A 25,085-nucleotide genomic window follows, 5' to 3' on the forward strand; every position below is an offset into this window, starting at 1 on the left:
CGGAGCGCCCTCACAGGACAACAAAACCCCGTTTCCGTCAATCATCACTACTCACGAACAAGGTTAAGTCCTGGAACTGTCACTGACAGACGACCCATTTTTTTTTATGATCAGCAAACACCATTAAGCATTGGTAGTTCAGTGGTTGAATTCTCGCTTGCCATGTGAGAGGCCCGGGTTCGATTCCCGGCCAATGCAGTTTAGATTTAGTCAAGTGACAGCAGCTTAGTAGGAATTTGTTCAATTCTGCTCCTGCAATGAATGTAATCGCGAATGCAATGTATGGTTATCGCCGAGTGAAGTTACTGCAATATATCAGAGGTGGCTTCTTTATTGATTTTTCAATGTAACATTGTCAACCGTTATCTCCAAGTGTTGTTACCGCAAAGGATCGTTATCACATTATACAGTTCCTTAACATTATTGCAGTGTTGGTATCACAATATATCATTATTGTTATTATTATATATTATTATTGCAATACACACATTGTAACAATAGTCCAAGAACAGTAGAATGACATGTCCCTTCAAAAATGTTTTACCTTGGTGGAGGTTTGACAGACTGTTGACTAAGAGCAATAAGCATTGGTTGTTCAGTGGTAGAATTCTCGCTTCCCATGTGAGAGGCCCGGGTTCGATTCCCGGCCAATGCAGTCTATCTTATGTAGCGATAATTGATGTTGTCTTTTGGACGAACGAGCAATTTGATCAGCGCTTGAGGAAGTCGTAATTCCCTCAATCGCCTATAGGGGCACTACGTTATGTTTACTTTTAGTTTTGGAGAAACGCAACGAATAAAATCTAAATCCTCATTTATTTATTCATAATCTGAAGTCGCCACATTCGATGTTCGTGGTTCTTTGTATTACTAAAATAATAAAAAAGTTGAAAAATGGCTGGAATGTACTGACCGGGATTCCAACGGACCTTTGGTTAATTTTGTTTATGGTTTTTCAAGCAAACTTGGCAGGGGTGGAGATTGAGCTTTCCGATAAAATACTTTGGTGCCATAAACCTGTGGTTCTGGCTGGTGAAAAGCAAACATTCACATCCTGGTGACATGGCCGGTGGTTGACTTCAAAAGGGTGTAATCTCTGTTGGGCTGTCTCTGGCTTAGGTAGAAAGGGGGAGAGCGGAGACCTCTCAGCCCCACCCCAGGTTGACCTTGCGCATATTTCTAAGAGTGAAATGTTGAGTGAAGGGAGAAAAAAAATGAGGGTGACTGGCAATAGTCGTTACACTTTACACAGGTACAACCCATTGGGTAAACAGAATTAAGCATTGGTAGTTCAATGGTAGAATTCTCGCTTGCCATGTGGGAGGCCCGGGTTCGATTCCCGGCCAATGCACGACTTCTCGTAACCAATTGTTATTATTATGGATTTTGATCCCAACGTGTAGTTATTTACCATCATTGTTTTCTCGTTATCATACCCCCTCAAGCAAAAGTCTCATATCAGCGTGACACATGTCTAAGATAGACTTTTCTATTGTTTTTCGTTTATGAACTATCGTGTGATGATTTTGGCTTATTCTATTTGTGTCATCCTGTAAAATTGCACTCTACATTCCAAAAAATGGCATGTTACCGGCCACTCAAATCTTTTATCTTCCTCGAGGTCTTTAGCCTAATCATGAAAGAGAAGGAAGCATTGGTAGTTCAGTGGTAGAATTCTTGCATTCCATGCGAGAGGCCCGGGTTCGATTCCTGCTAAATGCAGCTTCGATTTAGTAATTCAACAGCATCTTAGTATGATATTGTTCAAATCTGTTCCTGCAATTAATGTAATTGTGATTGCAATGTATGGTGAAGTGAAGTTAGTACAGTATATCAGAGGTGGCTTCCGTTTTTTTTTCTCATTGTAACATTGTCAACCGTTCGATCTGGAACGTTACTTCAGTCCCGAAAATATGACAGCAACTGTCAAAAAACCCTTGTTAAATAATCTGCCAGGCTGCCACACAAGACGAAAACAAACTACTAATGTCAGCTTTACATACACAACAAGTAACCAAAAAGCGGGGGAAGCATTTAGGCGAAGCGATCGCATATAGTCAATTTAGCACAAACGCGCACGGAGGATGCATTTGGAGCGATGGGAGGACACTGACCCTCCGTTGACCCTGATACTGACTGTTGTTTGTGCTTATGCACCGAACAGCAGCTCAGAGAGAGTACCCAACCTTTCTGGAGTCCTTGGAAGGTATGCTGGAGAGCGCTCCCCCTGGGGACTCCCTCGTTCTGCTGGGGGACTTCAACGCTCACGTGGGTAATGACAGTGAGACCTGGAGGGGCGTGATTGGGAGGAACGGACCTCCCGATCAAAACCCAAGCGGTGTTTTGTTATTGGACTTCTGTGCTCGCCACGGACTGACCATAATGAACACCATGTTTAAACACAATGGTGTCCATATGTGCACTTGGCACCAGGAATCCCTAGGCCGCAGTTCGATGATCGATTTTGTAGTATAGACGTAAAGTATACGTCTATTGTTCCGGCTGACGTGACCCTCATGTATAAAGGAGGAGCGTCGCCGGAAACGTGTCTCTCAGAACCTTCTAGCGCAAACCAATACGAATGTCCTGAGTGACAAGCAAGCCTGGCAGTTGTTTGGGACTCATAGAACCATAGTTACATACGTAACTTTCGTTCTATTTCGTCCCTCCCGGCCGCCAGGTGGCGCTGCTGAAAAAGGAAGGAACGCCGAATACAAGCGATGTCACGAAGACCCGGGAAAGTGTACCTCATAGAGGGGCCTCCGCCGGACCTCGAACCACATCCAGTGGATTAGGAGAGGTGACATCCAAGCTGTAGAATCTGGAGAACGTGCAAGGAGACGACCAGGAAGCAGCCTCCAATGACACTCCTTTCAGAACTTCCAATGATGTAGCCACACCCCTGGTGGAGTGACTGCGCACCCCAGGAGGAGGGGGACGACCAGGGACCCGGTACGACTGCTGAATCACCTCCCCGATCCAACGTGAGAGGCATTGCTTGGATACAGCAGCCCCTTCGTTCGGGCTGTTGTAAGCCACAAAAAGCTGGGTGGATGCGCGGAAACCTGCCGTAGCATCCAAATAAGAGCGGAGCGCCCTCACAGGACAACAAAACCCCGTTTCCGTCAATCATCACTACTCACGAACAAGGTTAAGTCCTGGAACTGTCACTGACAGACGACCCATTTTTTTTTATGATCAGCAAACACCATTAAGCATTGGTAGTTCAGTGGTTGAATTCTCGCTTGCCATGTGAGAGGCCCGGGTTCGATTCCCGGCCAATGCAGTTTAGATTTAGTCAAGTGACAGCAGCTTAGTAGGAATTTGTTCAATTCTGCTCCTGCAATGAATGTAATCGCGAATGCAATGTATGGTTATCGCCGAGTGAAGTTACTGCAATATATCAGAGGTGGCTTCTTTATTGATTTTTCAATGTAACATTGTCAACCGTTATCTCCAAGTGTTGTTACCGCAAAGGATCGTTATCACATTATACAGTTCCTTAACATTATTGCAGTGTTGGTATCACAATATATCATTATTGTTATTATTATATATTATTATTGCAATACACACATTGTAACAATAGTCCAAGAACAGTAGAATGACATGTCCCTTCAAAAATGTTTTACCTTGGTGGAGGTTTGACAGACTGTTGACTAAGAGCAATAAGCATTGGTTGTTCAGTGGTAGAATTCTCGCTTCCCATGTGAGAGGCCCGGGTTCGATTCCCGGCCAATGCAGTCTATCTTATGTAGCGATAATTGATGTTGTCTTTTGGACGAACGAGCAATTTGATCAGCGCTTGAGGAAGTCGTAATTCCCTCAATCGCCTATAGGGGCACCACGTTATGTTTACTTTCAGTTTTGGAGAAACGCAACGAATAAAATCTAAATCCTCATTTATTTATTCATAATCTGAAGTCGCCAAATTCGATGTTCGTGGTTCTTTGTATTACTAAAATAATAAAAAAGTTGAAAAATGGCTGGAATGTACTGACCGGGATTCCAACTGACCTTTGGTTAATTTTGTTTATGGTTTTTCAAGCAAACTTGGCAGGGGTGGAGATTGAGCTTTCCGATAAAATACTTTGGTGCCATAAACCTGTGGTTCTGGCTGGTGAAAAGCAAACATTCACATCCTGGTGACATGGCCGGTGGTTGACTTCAAAAGGGTGTAATCTCTGTTGGGCTGTCTCTGCCTTAGGTAGAAAGGGGGAGAGCGGAGACCTCTCAGCCCCACCCCAGGTTGACCTTGCGCATATTTCTAAGAGTGAAATGTTGAGTGAAGGGAGAAAAAAAATGAGGGTGACTGGCAATAGTCGTTACACTTTACACAGGTACAACCCATTGGGTAAACAGAATTAAGCATTGGTAGTTCAATGGTAGAATTCTCGCTTGCCATGTGGGAGGCCCGGGTTCGATTCCCGGCCAATGCACGACTTCTCGTAACCAATTGTTATTATTATGGATTTTGATCCCAACGTGTAGTTATTTACCATCATTGTTTTCTCGTTATCATACCCCCTCAAGCAAAAGTCTCATATCAGCGTGACACATGTCTAAGATAGACTTTTCTATTGTTTTTCGTTTATGAACTATCGTGTGATGATTTTGGCTTATTCTATTTGTGTCATCCTGTAAAATTGCACTCTACATTCCAAAAAATGGCATGTTACCGGCCACTCAAATATTTTATCTTCCTCGAGGTCTTTAGCCTAATCATGAAAGAGAAGGAAGCATTGGTAGTTCAGTGGTAGAATTCTTGCATTCCATGCGAGAGGCCCGGGTTCGATTCCTGCTAAATGCAGCTTCGATTTAGTAATTCAACAGCATCTTAGTATGATATTGTTCAAATCTGTTCCTGCAATTAATGTAATTGTGATTGCAATGTATGGTGAAGTGAAGTTAGTACAGTATATCAGAGGTGGCTTCCGTTTTTTTTTCTCATTGTAACATTGTCAACCGTTCGATCTGGAACGTTACTTCAGTCCCGAAAATATGACAGCAACTGTCAAAAAACCCTTGTTAAATAATCTGCCAGGCTGCCACACAAGACGAAAACAAACTACTAATGTCAGCTTTACATACATAACAAGTAACCAAAAAGCGGGGGAAGCATTTAGGCGAAGCGATCGCATATAGTCAATTTAGCACAAACGCGCACGGAGGATGCATTTGGAGCGATGGGAGGACACTGACCCTCCGTTGACCCTGATACTGACTGTTGTTTGTGCTTATGCACCGAACAGCAGCTCAGAGAGAGTACCCAACCTTTCTAGAGTCCTTGGAAGGTATGCTGGAGAGCGCTCCCCCTGGGGACTCCCTCGTTCTGCTGGGGGACTTCAACGCTCACGTGGGTAATGACAGTGAGACCTGGAGGGGCGTGATTGGGAGGAACGGACCTCCCGATCAAAACCCAAGCGGTGTTTTGTTATTGGACTTCTGTGCTCGCCACGGACTGACCATAATGAACACCATGTTTAAACACAATGGTGTCCATATGTGCACTTGGCACCAGGAATCCCTAGGCCGCAGTTCGATGATCGATTTTGTAGTATAGACGTAAAGTATACGTCTATTGTTCCGGCTGACGTGACCCTCATGTATAAAGGAGGAGCGTCGCCGGAAACGTGTCTCTCAGAACCTTCTAGCGCAAACCAATACGAATGTCCTGAGTGACAAGCAAGCCTGGCAGTTGTTTGGGACTCATAGAACCATAGTTACATACGTAACTTTCGTTCTATTTCGTCCCTCCCGGCCGCCAGGTGGCGCTGCTGAAAAAGGAAGGAACGCCGAATACAAGCGATGTCACGAAGACCCGGGAAAGTGTACCTCATAGAGGGGCCTCCGCCGGACCTCGAACCACATCCAGTGGATTAGGAGAGGTGACATCCAAGCTGTAGAATCTGGAGAACGTGCAAGGAGACGACCAGGAAGCAGCCTCCAATGACACTCCTTTCAGAACTTCCAATGATGTAGCCACACCCCTGGTGGAGTGACTGCGCACCCCAGGAGGAGGGGGACGACCAGGGACCCGGTACGACTGCTGAATCACCTCCCCGATCCAACGTGAGAGGCATTGCTTGGATACAGCAGCCCCTTCGTTCGGGCTGTTGTAAGCCACAAAAAGCTGGGTGGATGCGCGGAAACCTGCCGTAGCATCCAAATAAGAGCGGAGCGCCCTCACAGGACAACAAAACCCCGTTTCCGTCAATCATCACTACTCACGAACAAGGTTAAGTCCTGGAACTGTCACTGACAGACGACCCATTTTTTTTTATGATCAGCAAACACCATTAAGCATTGGTAGTTCAGTGGTTGAATTCTCGCTTGCCATGTGAGAGGCCCGGGTTCGATTCCCGGCCAATGCAGTTTAGATTTAGTCAAGTGACAGCAGCTTAGTAGGAATTTGTTCAATTCTGCTCCTGCAATGAATGTAATCGCGAATGCAATGTATGGTTATCGCCGAGTGAAGTTACTGCAATATATCAGAGGTGGCTTCTTTATTGATTTTTCAATGTAACATTGTCAACCGTTATCTCCAAGTGTTGTTACCGCAAAGGATCGTTATCACATTATACAGTTCCTTAACATTATTGCAGTGTTGGTATCACAATATATCATTATTGTTATTATTATATATTATTATTGCAATACACACATTGTAACAATAGTCCAAGAACAGTAGAATGACATGTCCCTTCAAAAATGTTTTACCTTGGTGGAGGTTTGACAGACTGTTGACTAAGAGCAATAAGCATTGGTTGTTCAGTGGTAGAATTCTCGCTTCCCATGTGAGAGGCCCGGGTTCGATTCCCGGCCAATGCAGTCTATCTTATGTAGCGATAATTGATGTTGTCTTTTGGACGAACGAGCAATTTGATCAGCGCTTGAGGAAGTCGTAATTCCCTCAATCGCCTATAGGGGCACTACGTTATGTTTACTTTTAGTTTTGGAGAAACGCAACGAATAAAATCTAAATCCTCATTTATTTATTCATAATCTGAAGTCGCCACATTCGATGTTCGTGGTTCTTTGTATTACTAAAATAATAAAAAAGTTGAAAAATGGCTGGAATGTACTGACCGGGATTCCAACGGACCTTTGGTTAATTTTGTTTATGGTTTTTCAAGCAAACTTGGCAGGGGTGGAGATTGAGCTTTCCGATAAAATACTTTGGTGCCATAAACCTGTGGTTCTGGCTGGTGAAAAGCAAACATTCACATCCTGGTGACATGGCCGGTGGTTGACTTCAAAAGGGTGTAATCTCTGTTGGGCTGTCTCTGGCTTAGGTAGAAAGGGGGAGAGCGGAGACCTCTCAGCCCCACCCCAGGTTGACCTTGCGCATATTTCTAAGAGTGAAATGTTGAGTGAAGGGAGAAAAAAAATGAGGGTGACTGGCAATAGTCGTTACACTTTACACAGGTACAACCCATTGGGTAAACAGAATTAAGCATTGGTAGTTCAATGGTAGAATTCTCGCTTGCCATGTGGGAGGCCCGGGTTCGATTCCCGGCCAATGCACGACTTCTCGTAACCAATTGTTATTATTATGGATTTTGATCCCAACGTGTAGTTATTTACCATCATTGTTTTCTCGTTATCATACCCCCTCAAGCAAAAGTCTCATATCAGCGTGACACATGTCTAAGATAGACTTTTCTATTGTTTTTCGTTTATGAACTATCGTGTGATGATTTTGGCTTATTCTATTTGTGTCATCCTGTAAAATTGCACTCTACATTCCAAAAAATGGCATGTTACCGGCCACTCAAATCTTTTATCTTCCTCGAGGTCTTTAGCCTAATCATGAAAGAGAAGGAAGCATTGGTAGTTCAGTGGTAGAATTCTTGCATTCCATGCGAGAGGCCTGGGTTCGATTCCTGCTAAATGCAGCTTCGATTTAGTAATTCAACAGCATCTTAGTATGATATTGTTCAAATCTGTTCCTGCAATTAATGTAATTGTGATTGCAATGTATGGTGAAGTGAAGTTAGTACAGTATATCAGAGGTGGCTTCCGTTTTTTTTTCTCATTGTAACATTGTCAACCGTTCGATCTGGAACGTTACTTCAGTCCCGAAAATATGACAGCAACTGTCAAAAAACCCTTGTTAAATAATCTGCCAGGCTGCCACACAAGACGAAAACAAACTACTAATGTCAGCTTTACATACACAACAAGTAACCAAAAAGCGGGGGAAGCATTTAGGCGAAGCGATCGCATATAGTCAATTTAGCACAAACGCGCACGGAGGATGCATTTGGAGCGATGGGAGGACACTGACCCTCCGTTGACCCTGATACTGACTGTTGTTTGTGCTTATGCACCGAACAGCAGCTCAGAGAGAGTACCCAACCTTTCTGGAGTCCTTGGAAGGTATGCTGGAGAGCGCTCCCCCTGGGGACTCCCTCGTTCTGCTGGGGGACTTCAACGCTCACGTGGGTAATGACAGTGAGACCTGGAGGGGCGTGATTGGGAGGAACGGACCTCCCGATCAAAACCCAAGCGGTGTTTTGTTATTGGACTTCTGTGCTCGCCACGGACTGACCATAATGAACACCATGTTTAAACACAATGGTGTCCATATGTGCACTTGGCACCAGGAATCCCTAGGCCGCAGTTCGATGATCGATTTTGTAGTATAGACGTAAAGTATACGTCTATTGTTCCGGCTGACGTGACCCTCATGTATAAAGGAGGAGCGTCGCCGGAAACGTGTCTCTCAGAACCTTCTAGCGCAAACCAATACGAATGTCCTGAGTGACAAGCAAGCCTGGCAGTTGTTTGGGACTCATAGAACCATAGTTACATACGTAACTTTCGTTCTATTTCGTCCCTCCCGGCCGCCAGGTGGCGCTGCTGAAAAAGGAAGGAACGCCGAATACAAGCGATGTCACGAAGACCCGGGAAAGTGTACCTCATAGAGGGGCCTCCGCCGGACCTCGAACCACATCCAGTGGATTAGGAGAGGTGACATCCAAGCTGTAGAATCTGGAGAACGTGCAAGGAGACGACCAGGAAGCAGCCTCCAATGACACTCCTTTCAGAACTTCCAATGATGTAGCCACACCCCTGGTGGAGTGACTGCGCACCCCAGGAGGAGGGGGACGACCAGGGACCCGGTACGACTGCTGAATCACCTCCCCGATCCAACGTGAGAGGCATTGCTTGGATACAGCAGCCCCTTCGTTCGGGCTGTTGTAAGCCACAAAAAGCTGGGTGGATGCGCGGAAACCTGCCGTAGCATCCAAATAAGAGCGGAGCGCCCTCACAGGACAACAAAACCCCGTTTCCGTCAATCATCACTACTCACGAACAAGGTTAAGTCCTGGAACTGTCACTGACAGACGACCCATTTTTTTTTATGATCAGCAAACACCATTAAGCATTGGTAGTTCAGTGGTTGAATTCTCGCTTGCCATGTGAGAGGCCCGGGTTCGATTCCCGGCCAATGCAGTTTAGATTTAGTCAAGTGACAGCAGCTTAGTAGGAATTTGTTCAATTCTGCTCCTGCAATGAATGTAATCGCGAATGCAATGTATGGTTATCGCCGAGTGAAGTTACTGCAATATATCAGAGGTGGCTTCTTTATTGATTTTTCAATGTAACATTGTCAACCGTTATCTCCAAGTGTTGTTACCGCAAAGGATTGTTATCACATTATACAGTTCCTTAACATTATTGCAGTGTTGGTATCACAATATATCATTATTGTTATTATTATATATTATTATTGCAATACACACATTGTAACAATAGTCCAAGAACAGTAGAATGACATGTCCCTTCAAAAATGTTTTACCTTGGTGGAGGTTTGACAGACTGTTGACTAAGAGCAATAAGCATTGGTTGTTCAGTGGTAGAATTCTCGCTTCCCATGTGAGAGGCCCGGGTTCGATTCCCGGCCAATGCAGTCTATCTTATGTAGCGATAATTGATGTTGTCTTTTGGACGAACGAGCAATTTGATCAGCGCTTGAGGAAGTCGTAATTCCCTCAATCGCCTATAGGGGCACCACGTTATGTTTACTTTCAGTTTTGGAGAAACGCAACGAATAAAATCTAAATCCTCATTTATTTATTCATAATCTGAAGTCGCCAAATTCGATGTTCGTGGTTCTTTGTATTACTAAAATAATAAAAAAGTTGAAAAATGGCTGGAATGTACTGACCGGGATTCCAACTGACCTTTGGTTAATTTTGTTTATGGTTTTTCAAGCAAACTTGGCAGGGGTGGAGATTGAGCTTTCCGATAAAATACTTTGGTGCCATAAACCTGTGGTTCTGGCTGGTGAAAAGCAAACATTCACATCCTGGTGACATGGCCGGTGGTTGACTTCAAAAGGGTGTAATCTCTGTTGGGCTGTCTCTGCCTTAGGTAGAAAGGGGGAGAGCGGAGACCTCTCAGCCCCACCCCAGGTTGACCTTGCGCATATTTCTAAGAGTGAAATGTTGAGTGAAGGGAGAAAAAAAATGAGGGTGACTGGCAATAGTCGTTACACTTTACACAGGTACAACCCATTGGGTAAACAGAATTAAGCATTGGTAGTTCAATGGTAGAATTCTCGCTTGCCATGTGGGAGGCCCGGGTTCGATTCCCGGCCAATGCACGACTTCTCGTAACCAATTGTTATTATTATGGATTTTGATCCCAACGTGTAGTTATTTACCATCATTGTTTTCTCGTTATCATACCCCCTCAAGCAAAAGTCTCATATCAGCGTGACACATGTCTAAGATAGACTTTTCTATTGTTTTTCGTTTATGAACTATCGTGTGATGATTTTGGCTTATTCTATTTGTGTCATCCTGTAAAATTGCACTCTACATTCCAAAAAATGGCATGTTACCGGCCACTCAAATCTTTTATCTTCCTCGAGGTCTTTAGCCTAATCATGAAAGAGAAGGAAGCATTGGTAGTTCAGTGGTAGAATTCTTGCATTCCATGCGAGAGGCCCGGGTTCGATTCCTGCTAAATGCAGCTTCGATTTAGTAATTCAACAGCATCTTAGTATGATATTGTTCAAATCTGTTCCTGCAATTAATGTAATTGTGATTGCAATGTATGGTGAAGTGAAGTTAGTACAGTATATCAGAGGTGGCTTCCGTTTTTTTTTCTCATTGTAACATTGTCAACCGTTCGATCTGGAACGTTACTTCAGTCCCGAAAATATGACAGCAACTGTCAAAAAACCCTTGTTAAATAATCTGCCAGGCTGCCACACAAGACGAAAACAAACTACTAATGTCAGCTTTACATACACAACAAGTAACCAAAAAGCGGGGGAAGCATTTAGGCGAAGCGATCGCATATAGTCAATTTAGCACAAACGCGCACGGAGGATGCATTTGGAGCGATGGGAGGACACTGACCCTCCGTTGACCCTGATACTGACTGTTGTTTGTGCTTATGCACCGAACAGCAGCTCAGAGAGAGTACCCAACCTTTCTGGAGTCCTTGGAAGGTATGCTGGAGAGCGCTCCCCCTGGGGACTCCCTCGTTCTGCTGGGGGACTTCAACGCTCACGTGGGTAATGACAGTGAGACCTGGAGGGGCGTGATTGGGAGGAACGGACCTCCCGATCAAAACCCAAGCGGTGTTTTGTTATTGGACTTCTGTGCTCGCCACGGACTGACCATAATGAACACCATGTTTAAACACAATGGTGTCCATATGTGCACTTGGCACCAGGAATCCCTAGGCCGCAGTTCGATGATCGATTTTGTAGTATAGACGTAAAGTATACGTCTATTGTTCCGGCTGACGTGACCCTCATGTATAAAGGAGGAGCGTCGCCGGAAACGTGTCTCTCAGAACCTTCTAGCGCAAACCAATACGAATGTCCTGAGTGACAAGCAAGCCTGGCAGTTGTTTGGGACTCATAGAACCATAGTTACATACGTAACTTTCGTTCTATTTCGTCCCTCCCGGCCGCCAGGTGGCGCTGCTGAAAAAGGAAGGAACGCCGAATACAAGCGATGTCACGAAGACCCGGGAAAGTGTACCTCATAGAGGGGCCTCCGCCGGACCTCGAACCACATCCAGTGGATTAGGAGAGGTGACATCCAAGCTGTAGAATCTGGAGAACGTGCAAGGAGACGACCAGGAAGCAGCCTCCAATGACACTCCTTTCAGAACTTCCAATGATGTAGCCACACCCCTGGTGGAGTGACTGCGCACCCCAGGAGGAGGGGGACGACCAGGGACCCGGTACGACTGCTGAATCACCTCCCCGATCCAACGTGAGAGGCATTGCTTGGATACAGCAGCCCCTTCGTTCGGGCTGTTGTAAGCCACAAAAAGCTGGGTGGATGCGCGGAAACCTGCCGTAGCATCCAAATAAGAGCGGAGCGCCCTCACAGGACAACAAAACCCCGTTTCCGTCAATCATCACTACTCACGAACAAGGTTAAGTCCTGGAACTGTCACTGACAGACGACCCATTTTTTTTTATGATCAGCAAACACCATTAAGCATTGGTAGTTCAGTGGTTGAATTCTCGCTTGCCATGTGAGAGGCCCGGGTTCGATTCCCGGCCAATGCAGTTTAGATTTAGTCAAGTGACAGCCGCTTAGTAGGAATTTGTTCAATTCTGCTCCTGCAATGAATGTAATCGCGAATGCAATGTATGGTTATCGCCGAGTGAAGTTACTGCAATATATCAGAGGTGGCTTCTTTATTGATTTTTCAATGTAACATTGTCAACCGTTATCTCCAAGTGTTGTTACCGCAAAGGATCGTTATCACATTATACAGTTCCTTAACATTATTGCAGTGTTGGTATCACAATATATCATTATTGTTATTATTATATATTATTATTGCAATACACACATTGTAACAATAGTCCAAGAACAGTAGAATGACATGTCCCTTCAAAAATGTTTTACCTTGGTGGAGGTTTGACAGACTGTTGACTAAGAGCAATAAGCATTGGTTGTTCAGTGGTAGAATTCTCGCTTCCCATGTGAGAGGCCCGGGTTCGATTCCCGGCCAATGCAGTCTATCTTATGTAGCGATAATTGATGTTGTCTTTTGGACGAACGAGCAATTTGATCAGCGCTTGAGGAAGTCGTAATTCCCTCAATCGCCTATAGGGGCACTACGTTATGTTTACTTTTAGTTTTGGAGAAACGCAACGAATAAAATCTAAATCCTCATTTATTTATTCATAATCTGAAGTCGCCACATTCGATGTTCGTGGTTCTTTGTATTACTAAAATAATAAAAAAGTTGAAAAATGGCTGGAATGTACTGACCGGGATTCCAACGGACCTTTGGTTAATTTTGTTTATGGTTTTTCAAGCAAACTTGGCAGGGGTGGAGATTGAGCTTTCCGATAAAATACTTTGGTGCCATAAACCTGTGGTTCTGGCTGGTGAAAAGCAAACATTCACATCCTGGTGACATGGCCGGTGGTTGACTTCAAAAGGGTGTAATCTCTGTTGGGCTGTCTCTGGCTTAGGTAGAAAGGGGGAGAGCGGAGACCTCTCAGCCCCACCCCAGGTTGACCTTGCGCATATTTCTAAGAGTGAAATGTTGAGTGAAGGGAGAAAAAAAATGAGGGTGACTGGCAATAGTCGTTACACTTTACACAGGTACAACCCATTGGGTAAACAGAATTAAGCATTGGTAGTTCAATGGTAGAATTCTCGCTTGCCATGTGGGAGGCCCGGGTTCGATTCCCGGCCAATGCACGACTTCTCGTAACCAATTGTTATTATTATGGATTTTGATCCCAACGTGTAGTTATTTACCATCATTGTTTTCTCGTTATCATACCCCCTCAAGCAAAAGTCTCATATCAGCGTGACACATGTCTAAGATAGACTTTTCTATTGTTTTTCGTTTATGAACTATCGTGTGATGATTTTGGCTTATTCTATTTGTGTCATCCTGTAAAATTGCACTCTACATTCCAAAAAATGGCATGTTACCGGCCACTCAAATCTTTTATCTTCCTCGAGGTCTTTAGCCTAATCATGAAAGAGAAGGAAGCATTGGTAGTTCAGTGGTAGAATTCTTGCATTCCATGCGAGAGGCCCGGGTTCGATTCCTGCTAAATGCAGCTTCGATTTAGTAATTCAACAGCATCTTAGTATGATATTGTTCAAATCTGTTCCTGCAATTAATGTAATTGTGATTGCAATGTATGGTGAAGTGAAGTTAGTACAGTATATCAGAGGTGGCTTCCGTTTTTTTTTCTCATTGTAACATTGTCAACCGTTCGATCTGGAACGTTACTTCAGTCCCGAAAATATGACAGCAACTGTCAAAAAACCCTTGTTAAATAATCTGCCAGGCTGCCACACAAGACGAAAACAAACTACTAATGTCAGCTTTACATACACAACAAGTAACCAAAAAGCGGGGGAAGCATTTAGGCGAAGCGATCGCATATAGTCAATTTAGCACAAACGCGCACGGAGGATGCATTTGGAGCGATGGGAGGACACTGACCCTCCGTTGACCCTGATACTGACTGTTGTTTGTGCTTATGCACCGAACAGCAGCTCAGAGAGAGTACCCAACCTTTCTGGAGTCCTTGGAAGGTATGCTGGAGAGCGCTCCCCCTGGGGACTCCCTCGTTCTGCTGGGGGACTTCAACGCTCACGTGGGTAATGACAGTGAGACCTGGAGGGGCGTGATTGGGAGGAACGGACCTCCCGATCAAAACCCAAGCGGTGTTTTGTTATTGGACTTCTGTGCTCGCCACGGACTGACCATAATGAACACCATGTTTAAACACAATGGTGTCCATATGTGCACTTGGCACCAGGAATCCCTAGGCCGCAGTTCGATGATCGATTTTGTAGTATAGACGTAAAGTATACGTCTATTGTTCCGGCTGACGTGACCCTCATGTATAAAGGAGGAGCGTCGCCGGAAACGTGTCTCTCAGAACCTTCTAGCGCAAACCAATACGAATGTCCTGAGTGACAAGCAAGCCTGGCAGTTGTTTGGGACTCATAGAACCATAGTTACATACGTAACTTTCGTTCTATTTCGTCCCTCCCGGCCGCCAGGTGGCGCTGCTGAAAAAGGAAGGAACGCCGAATACAAGCGATGTCACGAAGACCCGGGAAAGTGTACCTCATAGAGGGGCCTCCGCCGGACCTCGAACCACATCCAGTGGATTAGGAGAGGTGACATCCAAGCTGTAGAATCTGGAGAACGTGCAAGGAGACGACCAGGAAGCAGCCTCCAATGACACTCCTTTCAGAACTTCCAATGATGTAGCCACACCCCTGGTGGAGTGACTGCGCACCCCAGGAGGAGGGGGACGACCAGGGACCCGGTACGACTGCTGAATCACCTCCCCGATCCAACGTGAGAGGCATTGCTTGGATACAGCAGCCCCTTCGTTCGGGCTGTTGTAAGCCACAAAAAGCTGGGTGGATGCGCGGAAACCTGCCGTAGCATCCAAATAAGAGCGGAGCGCCCTCACAGGACAACAAAACCCCGTTTCCGTCAATCATCACTACTCACGAACAAGGTTAAGTCCTGGAACTGTCACTGACAGACGACCCATTTTTTTTTATGATCAGCAAACACCATTAAGCATTGGTAGTTCAGTGGTTGAATTCTCGCTTGCCATGTGAGAGGCCCGGGTTCGATTCCCGGCCAATGCAGTTTAGATTTAGTCAAGTGACAGCAGCTTAGTAGGAATTTGTTCAATTCTGCTCCTGCAATGAATGTAATCGCGAATGCAATGTATGGTTATCGCCGAGTGAAGTTACTGCAATATATCAGAGGTGGCTTCTTTATTGATTTTTCAATGTAACATTGTCAACCGTTATCTCCAAGTGTTGTTACCGCAAAGGATCGTTATCACATTATACAGTTCCTTAACATTATTGCAGTGTTGGTATCACAATATATCATTATTGTTATTATTATATATTATTATTGCAATACACACATTGTAACAATAGTCCAAGAACAGTAGAATGACATGTCCCTTCAAAAATGTTTTACCTTGGTGGAGGTTTGACAGACTGTTGACTAAGAGCAATAAGCATTGGTTGTTCAGTGGTAGAATTCTCGCTTCCCATGTGAGAGGCCCGGGTTCGATTCCCGGCCAATGCAGTCTATCTTATGTAGCGATAATTGATGTTGTCTTTTGGACGAACGAGCAATTTGATCAGCGCTTGAGGAAGTCGTAATTCCCTCAATCGCCTATAGGGGCACTACGTTATGTTTACTTTTAGTTTTGGAGAAACGCAACGAATAAAATCTAAATCCTCATTTATTTATTCATAATCTGAAGTCGCCACATTCGATGTTCGTGGTTCTTTGTATTACTAAAATAATAAAAAAGTTGAAAAATGGCTGGAATGTACTGACCGGGATTCCAACGGACCTTTGGTTAATTTTGTTTATGGTTTTTCAAGCAAACTTGGCAGGGGTGGAGATTGAGCTTTCCGATAAAATACTTTGGTGCCATAAACCTGTGGTTCTGGCTGGTGAAAAGCAAACATTCACATCCTGGTGACATGGCCGGTGGTTGACTTCAAAAGGGTGTAATCTCTGTTGGGCTGTCTCTGGCTTAGGTAGAAAGGGGGAGAGCGGAGACCTCTCAGCCCCACCCCAGGTTGACCTTGCGCATATTTCTAGGAGTGAAATGTTGAGTGAAGGGAGAAAAAAAATGAGGGTGACTGGCAATGGTCGTTACACTTTACACAGGTACAACCCATTGGGTAAACAGAATTAAGCATTGGTAGTTCAATGGTAGAATTCTCGCTTGCCATGTGGGCGGCCCGGGTTCGATTCCCGGCCAATGCACAACTTCTCGTAATCAATTGTTATTATTATGGATTGTGATCCAAACGTGTAGTTATTTACCATCATTGTTTTGTCGTTATCATACCCCCTCAAGCAAAAGTCTCATATCAGCGTGACACATGTCTAAGATAGACTTTTCTATTGTTTTTCGTTTATGAACTATCGTGTGATGATTTTGGCTTATTCTATTTGTGTCATCCTGTAAAATTGCACTCTACATTCCAAAAAATGGCATGTTACCGGCCACTCAAATCTTTTATCTTCCTCGAGGTCTTTAGCCTAATCATGAAAGAGAAGGAAGCATTGGTAGTTCAGTGGTAGAATTCTTGCATTCCATGCGAGAGGCCCGGGTTCGATTCCTGGCAAATGCAGCTTCGATTTAGTAATTCAACAGCATCTTAGTATGATATTGTTCAAATCTGTTCCTACAATTAATGTAATCGTGATTGCAATGTATGGTGAAGTGAAGTTAGTACAGTATATCAGAGGTGGCTTCCATTTTTTTTTCTTATTGTAACATTGTCAACCGTTCGATCTGGAACGTTACTTCAGTCCCGAAAATATGACAGCAACTGTCAAAAAACCCTTGTTAAATAATCTGCCAGGCTGCCACACAAGACGAAAACAAACTACTAATGTCAGCTTTACATACACAACAAGTCACCAAAAAGCGGGGGAAGCATTTAGGCGAAGCGATCGCATATAGTCAATTTAGCACAAACGCGCACGGAGGACGCATTAGGAGCGATGGGAGGACACTGACCCTCCGTTGACCCTGATACTGACTGTTGTTTGTGCTTATGCACCGAACAGCAGCTCAGAGAGATTACCCAACCTTTCTGGAGTCCTTGGAAGGTATGCTGGAGAGCGCTCCCCCTGGGGACTCCTTCGTTCTGCTGGGGGACTTCAACGCTCACGTGGGTAATGACAGTGAGACCTGGAGGGGCGTGATTGGGAGGAACGGACCTCCCGATCAAAACCCAAGCGGTGTTTTGTTATTGGACTTCTGTGCTCGCCACGGACTGACCATAATGAACACCATGTTTAAACACAATGGTGTCCATATGTGCACTTGGCACCAGGACACTCTAGGCCGCAGTTCGATGATCGACTTTGTAGTATAGACGTAAAGTATACGTCTATTGTTCCGGCTGACGTGACCCTCATGTATAAAGGAGGAGCGTCGCCGGAAACGTGTCTCTCAGAACCTTCTAGCGCAAACCAATACGAGTGTCCTGAGTGACAAGCAAGCCTGGCAGTTGTTTGGGACTCATAGAACCATAGTTACATACGTAACTTTCGTTCTATTTCGTCCCTCCCGGCCGCCAGGTGGCGCTGCTTAAAAAGGAAGGAACGCCGAATACAAGCGATGTCACGAAGACCCGGGAAAGTGTACCTCATAGAGGGGCCTCCGCCGGACCTCGAACCACATCCAGTGGATTAGGAGAGGTGACATCCAAGCTGTAGAATATGGAGAACGTGCAAGGAGACGACCAGGAAGCAGCCTCCAATGACACTCCTTTCAGAACTTCCAATGATGTAGCCACACCCCTGGTGGAGTGACTGCGCACCCCAGGAGGAGGGGGACGACCAGGGACCCGGTACGACTGCTGAATCACCTCCCCGATCCAACGTGAGAGGCGTTGCTTGGATACAGCAGCCCCTTCATTCGGGCTGTTGTAAGCCACAAAAAGCTGGGTGGATGCGCGGAAACCTGCCGTAGCATCCAAATAAGAGCGGAGCGCCCTCACAGGACAACAAAACCCCGTTTCCGTCAATCATCACTACTCACGAACAAGGTTAAGTCCTGGAACTGTCACTGACAGACGACCCATTTTTTTTTATGATCAGCAAACACCATTAAGCATTGGTAGTTCAGTGGTTGAATTCTCGCTTGCCATGTGAGAGGCCCGGGTTCGATTCCCGGCCAATGCAGTTTAGATTTAGTCAAGTGACAGCAGCTTAGTAGGAATTTGTTCAATTCTGCTCCTGCAATGAATGTAATCGCGAATGCAATGTATGGTTATCGCCGAGTGAAGTTACTGCAATATATCAGAGGTGGCTTCTTTATTGATTTTTCAATGTAACATTGTCAACCGTTATCTCCAAGTGTTGTTACCGCAAAGGATCGTTATCACATTATACAGTTCCTTAACATTATTGCAGTGTTGGTATCACAATATATCATTATTGTTATTATTATATATTATTATTGCAATACACACATTGTAACAATAGTCCAAGAACAGTAGAATGACATGTCCCTTCAAACATGTTTTACCTTGGTGGAGGTTTGACAGACTGTTGACTAAGAGCAATAAGCATTGGTTGTTCAGTGGTAGAATTCTCGCTTCCCATGTGAGAGGCCCGGGTTCGATTCCCGGCCAATGCAGTCTATCTTATGTAGCGATAATTGATGTTGTCTTTTGGACGAACGAGCAATTTGATCAGCGCTTGAGGAAGTCGTAATTCCCTCAATCGCCTATAGGGGCACCACGTTATGTTTACTTTCAGTTTTGGAGAAACGCAACGAATAAAATCTAAATCCTCATTTATTTATTCATAATCTGAAGTCGCCACATTCGATGTTCGTGGTTCTTTGTATTACTAAAATAATAAAAAAGTTGAAAAATGGCTGGAATGTACTGACCGGGATTCCAACTGACCTTTGGTTAATTTTGTTTATGGTTTTTCAAGCAAACTTGGCAGGGGTGGAGATTGAGCTTTCCGATAAAATACTTTGGTGCCATAAACCTGTGGTTCTGGCTGGTGAAAAGCAAACATTCACATCCTGGTGACATGGCCGGTGGTTGACTTCAAAAGGGTGTAATCTCTGTTGGGCTGTCTCTGGCTTAGGTAGAAAGGGGTTGAGCGGAGACCTCTCAGCCCCACCCCAGGTTGACCTTGCGCATATTTCTAAGAGTGAAATGTTGAGTGAAGGGAGAAAAAAAATGAGGGTGACTGGCAATAGTCGTTACACTTTACACAGGTACAACCCATTGGGTAAACACCATTAAGCATTGGTAGTTCAGTGGTTGAATTCTCGCTTGCCATGTGAGAGGCCCGGGTTCGATTCCCGGCCAATGCAGTTTAGATTTAGTCAAGTGACAGCAGCTTAGTAGGAATTTGTTCAATTCTGCTCCTGCAATGAATGTAATCGCGAATGCAATGTATGGTTATCGCCGAGTGAAGTTACTGCAATATATCAGAGGTGGCTTCTTTATTGATTTTTCAATGTAACATTGTCAACCGTTATCTCCAAGTGTTGTTACCGCAAAGGATCGTTATCACATTATACAGTTCCTTAACATTATTGCAGTGTTGGTATCACAATATATCATTATTGTTATTATTATATATTATTATTGCAATACACACATTGTAACAATAGTCCAAGAACAGTAGAATGACATGTCCCTTCAAAAATGTTTTACCTTGGTGGAGGTTTGACAGACTGTTGACTAAGAGCAATAAGCATTGGTTGTTCAGTGGTAGAATTCTCGCTTCCCATGTGAGAGGCCCGGGTTCGATTCCCGGCCAATGCAGTCTATCTTATGTAGCGATAATTGATGTTGTCTTTTGGACGAACGAGCAATTTGATCAGCGCTTGAGGAAGTCGTAATTCCCTCAATCGCCTATAGGGGCACTACGTTATGTTTACTTTTAGTTTTGGAGAAACGCAACGAATAAAATCTAAATCCTCATTTATTTATTCATAATCTGAAGTCGCCACATTCGATGTTCGTGGTTCTTTGTATTACTAAAATAATAAAAAAGTTGAAAAATGGCTGGAATGTACTGACCGGGATTCCAACGGACCTTTGGTTAATTTTGTTTATGGTTTTTCAAGCAAACTTGGCAGGGGTGGAGATTGAGCTTTCCGATAAAATACTTTGGTGCCATAAACCTGTGGTTCTGGCTGGTGAAAAGCAAACATTCACATCCTGGTGACATGGCCGGTGGTTGACTTCAAAAGGGTGTAATCTCTGTTGGGCTGTCTCTGGCTTAGGTAGAAAGGGGGAGAGCGGAGACCTCTCAGCCCCACCCCAGGTTGACCTTGCGCATATTTCTAGGAGTGAAATGTTGAGTGAAGGGAGAAAAAAAATGAGGGTGACTGGCAATGGTCGTTACACTTTACACAGGTACAACCCATTGGGTAAACAGAATTAAGCATTGGTAGTTCAATGGTAGAATTCTCGCTTGCCATGTGGGCGGCCCGGGTTCGATTCCCGGCCAATGCACAACTTCTCGTAATCAATTGTTATTATTATGGATTGTGATCCAAACGTGTAGTTATTTACCATCATTGTTTTCTCGTTATCATACCCCCTCAAGCAAAAGTCTCATATCAGCGTGACACATGTCTAAGATAGACTTTTCTATTGTTTTTCGTTTATGAACTATCGTGTGATGATTTTGGCTTATTCTATTTGTGTCATCCTGTAAAATTGCACTCTACATTCCAAAAAATGGCATGTTACCGGCCACTCAAATCTTTTATCTTCCTCGAGGTCTTTAGCCTAATCATGAAAGAGAAGGAAGCATTGGTAGTTCAGTGGTAGAATTCTTGCATTCCATGCGAGAGGCCCGGGTTCGATTCCTGGCAAATGCAGCTTCGATTTAGTAATTCAACAGCATCTTAGTATGATATTGTTCAAATCTGTTCCTACAATTAATGTAATCGTGATTGCAATGTATGGTGAAGTGAAGTTAGTACAGTATATCAGAGGTGGCTTCCATTTTTTTTTCTCATTGTAACATTGTCAACCGTTCGATCTGGAACGTTACTTCAGTCCCGAAAATATGACAGCAACTGTCAAAAAACCCTTGTTAAATAATCTGCCAGGCTGCCACACAAGACGAAAACAAACTACTAATGTCAGCTTTACATACACAACAAGTCACCAAAAAGCGGGGGAAGCATTTAGGCGAAGCGATCGCATATAGTCAATTTAGCACAAACGCGCACGGAGGACGCATTAGGAGCGATGGGAGGACACTGACCCTCCGTTGACCCTGATACTGACTGTTGTTTGTGCTTATGCACCGAACAGCAGCTCAGAGAGATTACCCAACCTTTCTGGAGTCCTTTGAAGCTATGCTGGAGAGCGCTCCCCCTGGGGACTCCTTCGTTCTGCTGGGGGACTTCAACGCTCACGTGGGTAATGACAGTGAGACCTGGAGGGGCGTGATTGGGAGGAACGGACCTCCCGATCAAAACCCAAGCGGTGTTTTGTTATTGGACTTCTGTGCTCGCCACGGACTGACCATAATGAACACCATGTTTAAACACAATGGTGTCCATATGTGCACTTGGCACCAGGACACTCTAGGCCGCAGTTCGATGATCGACTTTGTAGTATAGACGTAAAGTATACGTCTATTGTTCCGGCTGACGTGACCCTCATGTATAAAGGAGGAGCGTCGCCGGAAACGTGTCTCTCAGAACCTTCTAGCGCAAACCAATACGAGTGTCCTGAGTGACAAGCAAGCCTGGCAGTTGTTTGGGACTCATAGAACCATAGTTACATACGTAACTTTCGTTCTATTTCGTCCCTCCCGGCCGCCAGGTGGCGCTGCTTAAAAAGGAAGGAACGCCGAATACAAGCGATGTCACGAAGACCCGGGAAAGTGTACCTCATAGAGGGGCCTCCGCCGGACCTCGAACCACATCCAGTGGATTAGGAGAGGTGACATCCAAGCTGTAGAATATGGAGAACGTGCAAGGAGACGACCAGGAAGCAGCCTCCAATGACACTCCTTTCAGAACTTCCAATGATGTAGCCACACCCCTGGTGGAGTGACTGCGCACCCCAGGAGGAGGGGGACGACCAGGGACCCGGTACGACTGCTGAATCACCTCCCCGATCCAACGTGAGAGGCGTTGCTTGGATACAGCAGCCCCTTCATTCGGGCTGTTGTAAGCCACAAAAAGCTGGGTGGATGCGCGGAAACCTGCCGTAGCATCCAAATAAGAGCGGAGCGCCCTCACAGGACAACAAAACCCCGTTTCCGTCAATCATCACTACTCACGAACAAGGTTAAGTCCTGGAACTGTCACTGACAGACGACCCATTTTTTTTTATGATCAGCAAACACCATTAAGCATTGGTAGTTCAGTGGTTGAATTCTCGCTTGCCATGTGAGAGGCCCGGGTTCGATTCCCGGCCAATGCAGTTTAGATTTAGTCAAGTGACAGCAGCTTAGTAGGAATTTGTTCAATTCTGCTCCTGCAATGAATGTAATCGCGAATGCAATGTATGGTTATCGCCGAGTGAAGTTACTGCAATATATCAGAGGTGGCTTCTTTATTGATTTTTCAATGTAACATTGTCAACCGTTATCTCCAAGTGTTGTTACCGCAAAGGATCGTTATCACATTATACAGTTCCTTAACATTATTGCAGTGTTGGTATCACAATATATCATTATTGTTATTATTATATATTATTATTGCAATACACACATTGTAACAATAGTCCAAGAACAGTAGAATGACATGTCCCTTCAAACATGTTTTACCTTGGTGGAGGTTTGACAGACTGTTGACTAAGAGCAATAAGCATTGGTTGTTCAGTGGTAGAATTCTCGCTTCCCATGTGAGAGGCCCGGGTTCGATTCCCGGCCAATGCAGTCTATCTTATGTAGCGATAATTGATGTTGTCTTTTGGACGAACGAGCAATTTGATCAGCGCTTGAGGAAGTCGTAATTCCCTCAATCGCCTATAGGGGCACCACGTTATGTTTACTTTCAGTTTTGGAGAAACGCAACGAATAAAATCTAAATCCTCATTTATTTATTCATAATCTGAAGTCGCCACATTCGATGTTCGTGGTTCTTTGTATTACTAAAATAATAAAAAAGTTGAAAAATGGCTGGAATGTACTGACCGGGATTCCAACTGACCTTTGGTTAATTTTGTTTATGGTTTTTCAAGCAAACTTGGCAGGGGTGGAGATTGAGCTTTCCGATAAAATACTGTGGTGCCATAAACCTGTGGTTCTGGCTGGTGAAAAGCAAACATTCACATCCTGGTGACATGGCCGGTGGTTGACTTCAAAAGGGTGTAATCTCTGTTGGGCTGTCTCTGGCTTAGGTAGAAAGGGGTTGAGCGGAGACCTCTCAGCCCCACCCCAGGTTGACCTTGCGCATATTTCTAAGAGTGAAATGTTGAGTGAAGGGAGAAAAAAAATGAGGGTGACTGGCAATAGTCGTTACACTTTACACAGGTACAACCCATTGGGTAAACACCATTAAGCATTGGTAGTTCAGTGGTTGAATTCTCGCTTGCCATGTGAGAGGCCCGGGTTCGATTCCCGGCCAATGCAGTTTAGATTTAGTCAAGTGACAGCAGCTTAGTAGGAATTTGTTCAATTCTGCTCCTGCAATGAATGTAATCGCGAATGCAATGTATGGTTATCGCCGAGTGAAGTTACTGCAATATATCAGAGGTGGCTTCTTTATTGATTTTTCAATGTAACATTGTCAACCGTTATCTCCAAGTGTTGTTACCGCAAAGGATCGTTATCACATTATACAGTTCCTTAACATTATTGCAGTGTTGGTATCACAATATATCATTATTGTTATTATTATATATTATTATTGCAATACACACATTGTAACAATAGTCCAAGAACAGTAGAATGACATGTCCCTTCAAAAATGTTTTACCTTGGTGGAGGTTTGACAGACTGTTGACTAAGAGCAGTAAGCATTGGTTGTTCAGTGGTAGAATTCTAGCTTCCCATGTGAGAGGCCCGGGTTCGATTCCCGGCCAATGCAGTCTATCTTATGTAGCGATAATTGATGTTGTCTTTTGGACGAACGAGCAATTTGATCAGCGCTTGAGGAAGTCGTAATTCCCTCAATCGCCTATAGGGGCACCACGTTATGTTTACTTTCAGTTTTGGAGAAACGCAACGAATAAAATCTAAATCCTCATTTATTTATTCATAATCTGAAGTCGCCACATTCGATGTTCGTGGTTCTTTGTATTACTAAAATAATAAAAAAGTTGAAAAATGGCTGGAATGTACTGACCGGGATTCCAACGGACCTTTGGTTAATTTTGTTTATGGTTTTTCAAGCAAACTTGGCAGGGGTGGAGATTGAGCTTTCCGATAAAATACTTTGGTGCCATAAACCTGTGGTTCTGGCTGGTGAAAAGCAAACATTCACATCCTGGTGACATGGCCGGTGGTTGACTTCAAAAGGGTGTAATCTCTGTTGGGCTGTCTCTGGCTTAGGTAGAAAGGGGGAGAGCGGAGACCTCTCAGCCCCACCCCAGGTT

At 44.5% G+C, this 25,085-nt stretch overlaps 27 non-coding genes across 27 annotated transcripts; all 27 read left to right on the forward strand.

Annotated features, from left to right (window-relative positions):
- The first annotated feature begins 127 nt into the window (after positions 1 to 127).
- trnag-gcc (transfer RNA glycine (anticodon GCC)) lies at positions 128 to 198 on the forward strand. The gene has a single exon. It is a non-coding gene; the product is annotated as a tRNA-Gly (tRNA).
- A 386-nt stretch (positions 199 to 584) lies between these two features.
- Positions 585 to 655, forward strand: trnag-ccc (transfer RNA glycine (anticodon CCC)). Its single transcript has one exon. It is a non-coding gene; the product is annotated as a tRNA-Gly (tRNA).
- Positions 656 to 1,280: 625 nt separating this feature from the next.
- trnag-gcc (transfer RNA glycine (anticodon GCC)) lies at positions 1,281 to 1,351 on the forward strand. Its single transcript has one exon. It is a non-coding gene; the product is annotated as a tRNA-Gly (tRNA).
- Positions 1,352 to 3,215: 1,864 nt separating this feature from the next.
- On the forward strand, positions 3,216 to 3,286 carry trnag-gcc (transfer RNA glycine (anticodon GCC)). The gene has a single exon. It is a non-coding gene; the product is annotated as a tRNA-Gly (tRNA).
- Positions 3,287 to 3,672: 386 nt separating this feature from the next.
- On the forward strand, positions 3,673 to 3,743 carry trnag-ccc (transfer RNA glycine (anticodon CCC)). The gene has a single exon. It is a non-coding gene; the product is annotated as a tRNA-Gly (tRNA).
- A 625-nt stretch (positions 3,744 to 4,368) lies between these two features.
- Positions 4,369 to 4,439, forward strand: trnag-gcc (transfer RNA glycine (anticodon GCC)). The gene has a single exon. It is a non-coding gene; the product is annotated as a tRNA-Gly (tRNA).
- A 1,864-nt stretch (positions 4,440 to 6,303) lies between these two features.
- trnag-gcc (transfer RNA glycine (anticodon GCC)) lies at positions 6,304 to 6,374 on the forward strand. Its single transcript has one exon. It is a non-coding gene; the product is annotated as a tRNA-Gly (tRNA).
- A 386-nt stretch (positions 6,375 to 6,760) lies between these two features.
- On the forward strand, positions 6,761 to 6,831 carry trnag-ccc (transfer RNA glycine (anticodon CCC)). Its single transcript has one exon. It is a non-coding gene; the product is annotated as a tRNA-Gly (tRNA).
- A 625-nt stretch (positions 6,832 to 7,456) lies between these two features.
- Positions 7,457 to 7,527, forward strand: trnag-gcc (transfer RNA glycine (anticodon GCC)). The gene has a single exon. It is a non-coding gene; the product is annotated as a tRNA-Gly (tRNA).
- Positions 7,528 to 9,391: 1,864 nt separating this feature from the next.
- Positions 9,392 to 9,462, forward strand: trnag-gcc (transfer RNA glycine (anticodon GCC)). The gene has a single exon. It is a non-coding gene; the product is annotated as a tRNA-Gly (tRNA).
- Positions 9,463 to 9,848: 386 nt separating this feature from the next.
- trnag-ccc (transfer RNA glycine (anticodon CCC)) lies at positions 9,849 to 9,919 on the forward strand. Its single transcript has one exon. It is a non-coding gene; the product is annotated as a tRNA-Gly (tRNA).
- Positions 9,920 to 10,544: 625 nt separating this feature from the next.
- Positions 10,545 to 10,615, forward strand: trnag-gcc (transfer RNA glycine (anticodon GCC)). The gene has a single exon. It is a non-coding gene; the product is annotated as a tRNA-Gly (tRNA).
- A 1,864-nt stretch (positions 10,616 to 12,479) lies between these two features.
- Positions 12,480 to 12,550, forward strand: trnag-gcc (transfer RNA glycine (anticodon GCC)). Its single transcript has one exon. It is a non-coding gene; the product is annotated as a tRNA-Gly (tRNA).
- A 386-nt stretch (positions 12,551 to 12,936) lies between these two features.
- On the forward strand, positions 12,937 to 13,007 carry trnag-ccc (transfer RNA glycine (anticodon CCC)). Its single transcript has one exon. It is a non-coding gene; the product is annotated as a tRNA-Gly (tRNA).
- A 625-nt stretch (positions 13,008 to 13,632) lies between these two features.
- Positions 13,633 to 13,703, forward strand: trnag-gcc (transfer RNA glycine (anticodon GCC)). Its single transcript has one exon. It is a non-coding gene; the product is annotated as a tRNA-Gly (tRNA).
- Positions 13,704 to 15,567: 1,864 nt separating this feature from the next.
- On the forward strand, positions 15,568 to 15,638 carry trnag-gcc (transfer RNA glycine (anticodon GCC)). The gene has a single exon. It is a non-coding gene; the product is annotated as a tRNA-Gly (tRNA).
- Positions 15,639 to 16,024: 386 nt separating this feature from the next.
- trnag-ccc (transfer RNA glycine (anticodon CCC)) lies at positions 16,025 to 16,095 on the forward strand. The gene has a single exon. It is a non-coding gene; the product is annotated as a tRNA-Gly (tRNA).
- Positions 16,096 to 16,720: 625 nt separating this feature from the next.
- Positions 16,721 to 16,791, forward strand: trnag-gcc (transfer RNA glycine (anticodon GCC)). The gene has a single exon. It is a non-coding gene; the product is annotated as a tRNA-Gly (tRNA).
- Positions 16,792 to 18,655: 1,864 nt separating this feature from the next.
- On the forward strand, positions 18,656 to 18,726 carry trnag-gcc (transfer RNA glycine (anticodon GCC)). The gene has a single exon. It is a non-coding gene; the product is annotated as a tRNA-Gly (tRNA).
- Positions 18,727 to 19,112: 386 nt separating this feature from the next.
- trnag-ccc (transfer RNA glycine (anticodon CCC)) lies at positions 19,113 to 19,183 on the forward strand. The gene has a single exon. It is a non-coding gene; the product is annotated as a tRNA-Gly (tRNA).
- Positions 19,184 to 19,808: 625 nt separating this feature from the next.
- On the forward strand, positions 19,809 to 19,879 carry trnag-gcc (transfer RNA glycine (anticodon GCC)). Its single transcript has one exon. It is a non-coding gene; the product is annotated as a tRNA-Gly (tRNA).
- A 386-nt stretch (positions 19,880 to 20,265) lies between these two features.
- On the forward strand, positions 20,266 to 20,336 carry trnag-ccc (transfer RNA glycine (anticodon CCC)). Its single transcript has one exon. It is a non-coding gene; the product is annotated as a tRNA-Gly (tRNA).
- Positions 20,337 to 20,961: 625 nt separating this feature from the next.
- Positions 20,962 to 21,032, forward strand: trnag-gcc (transfer RNA glycine (anticodon GCC)). Its single transcript has one exon. It is a non-coding gene; the product is annotated as a tRNA-Gly (tRNA).
- Positions 21,033 to 22,896: 1,864 nt separating this feature from the next.
- On the forward strand, positions 22,897 to 22,967 carry trnag-gcc (transfer RNA glycine (anticodon GCC)). The gene has a single exon. It is a non-coding gene; the product is annotated as a tRNA-Gly (tRNA).
- Positions 22,968 to 23,353: 386 nt separating this feature from the next.
- On the forward strand, positions 23,354 to 23,424 carry trnag-ccc (transfer RNA glycine (anticodon CCC)). Its single transcript has one exon. It is a non-coding gene; the product is annotated as a tRNA-Gly (tRNA).
- A 625-nt stretch (positions 23,425 to 24,049) lies between these two features.
- Positions 24,050 to 24,120, forward strand: trnag-gcc (transfer RNA glycine (anticodon GCC)). Its single transcript has one exon. It is a non-coding gene; the product is annotated as a tRNA-Gly (tRNA).
- Positions 24,121 to 24,506: 386 nt separating this feature from the next.
- Positions 24,507 to 24,577, forward strand: trnag-ccc (transfer RNA glycine (anticodon CCC)). Its single transcript has one exon. It is a non-coding gene; the product is annotated as a tRNA-Gly (tRNA).
- The last annotated feature ends 508 nt before the right edge of the window (positions 24,578 to 25,085 follow it).

Source organism: Leptonotus elevatus, chromosome 5, assembly GCF_054856555.1.
Source record: "Leptonotus elevatus isolate MCC_2025b chromosome 5, RoL_Lele_1.0, whole genome shotgun sequence".
NCBI lineage: Eukaryota > Metazoa > Chordata > Actinopteri > Syngnathiformes > Syngnathidae > Leptonotus > Leptonotus elevatus.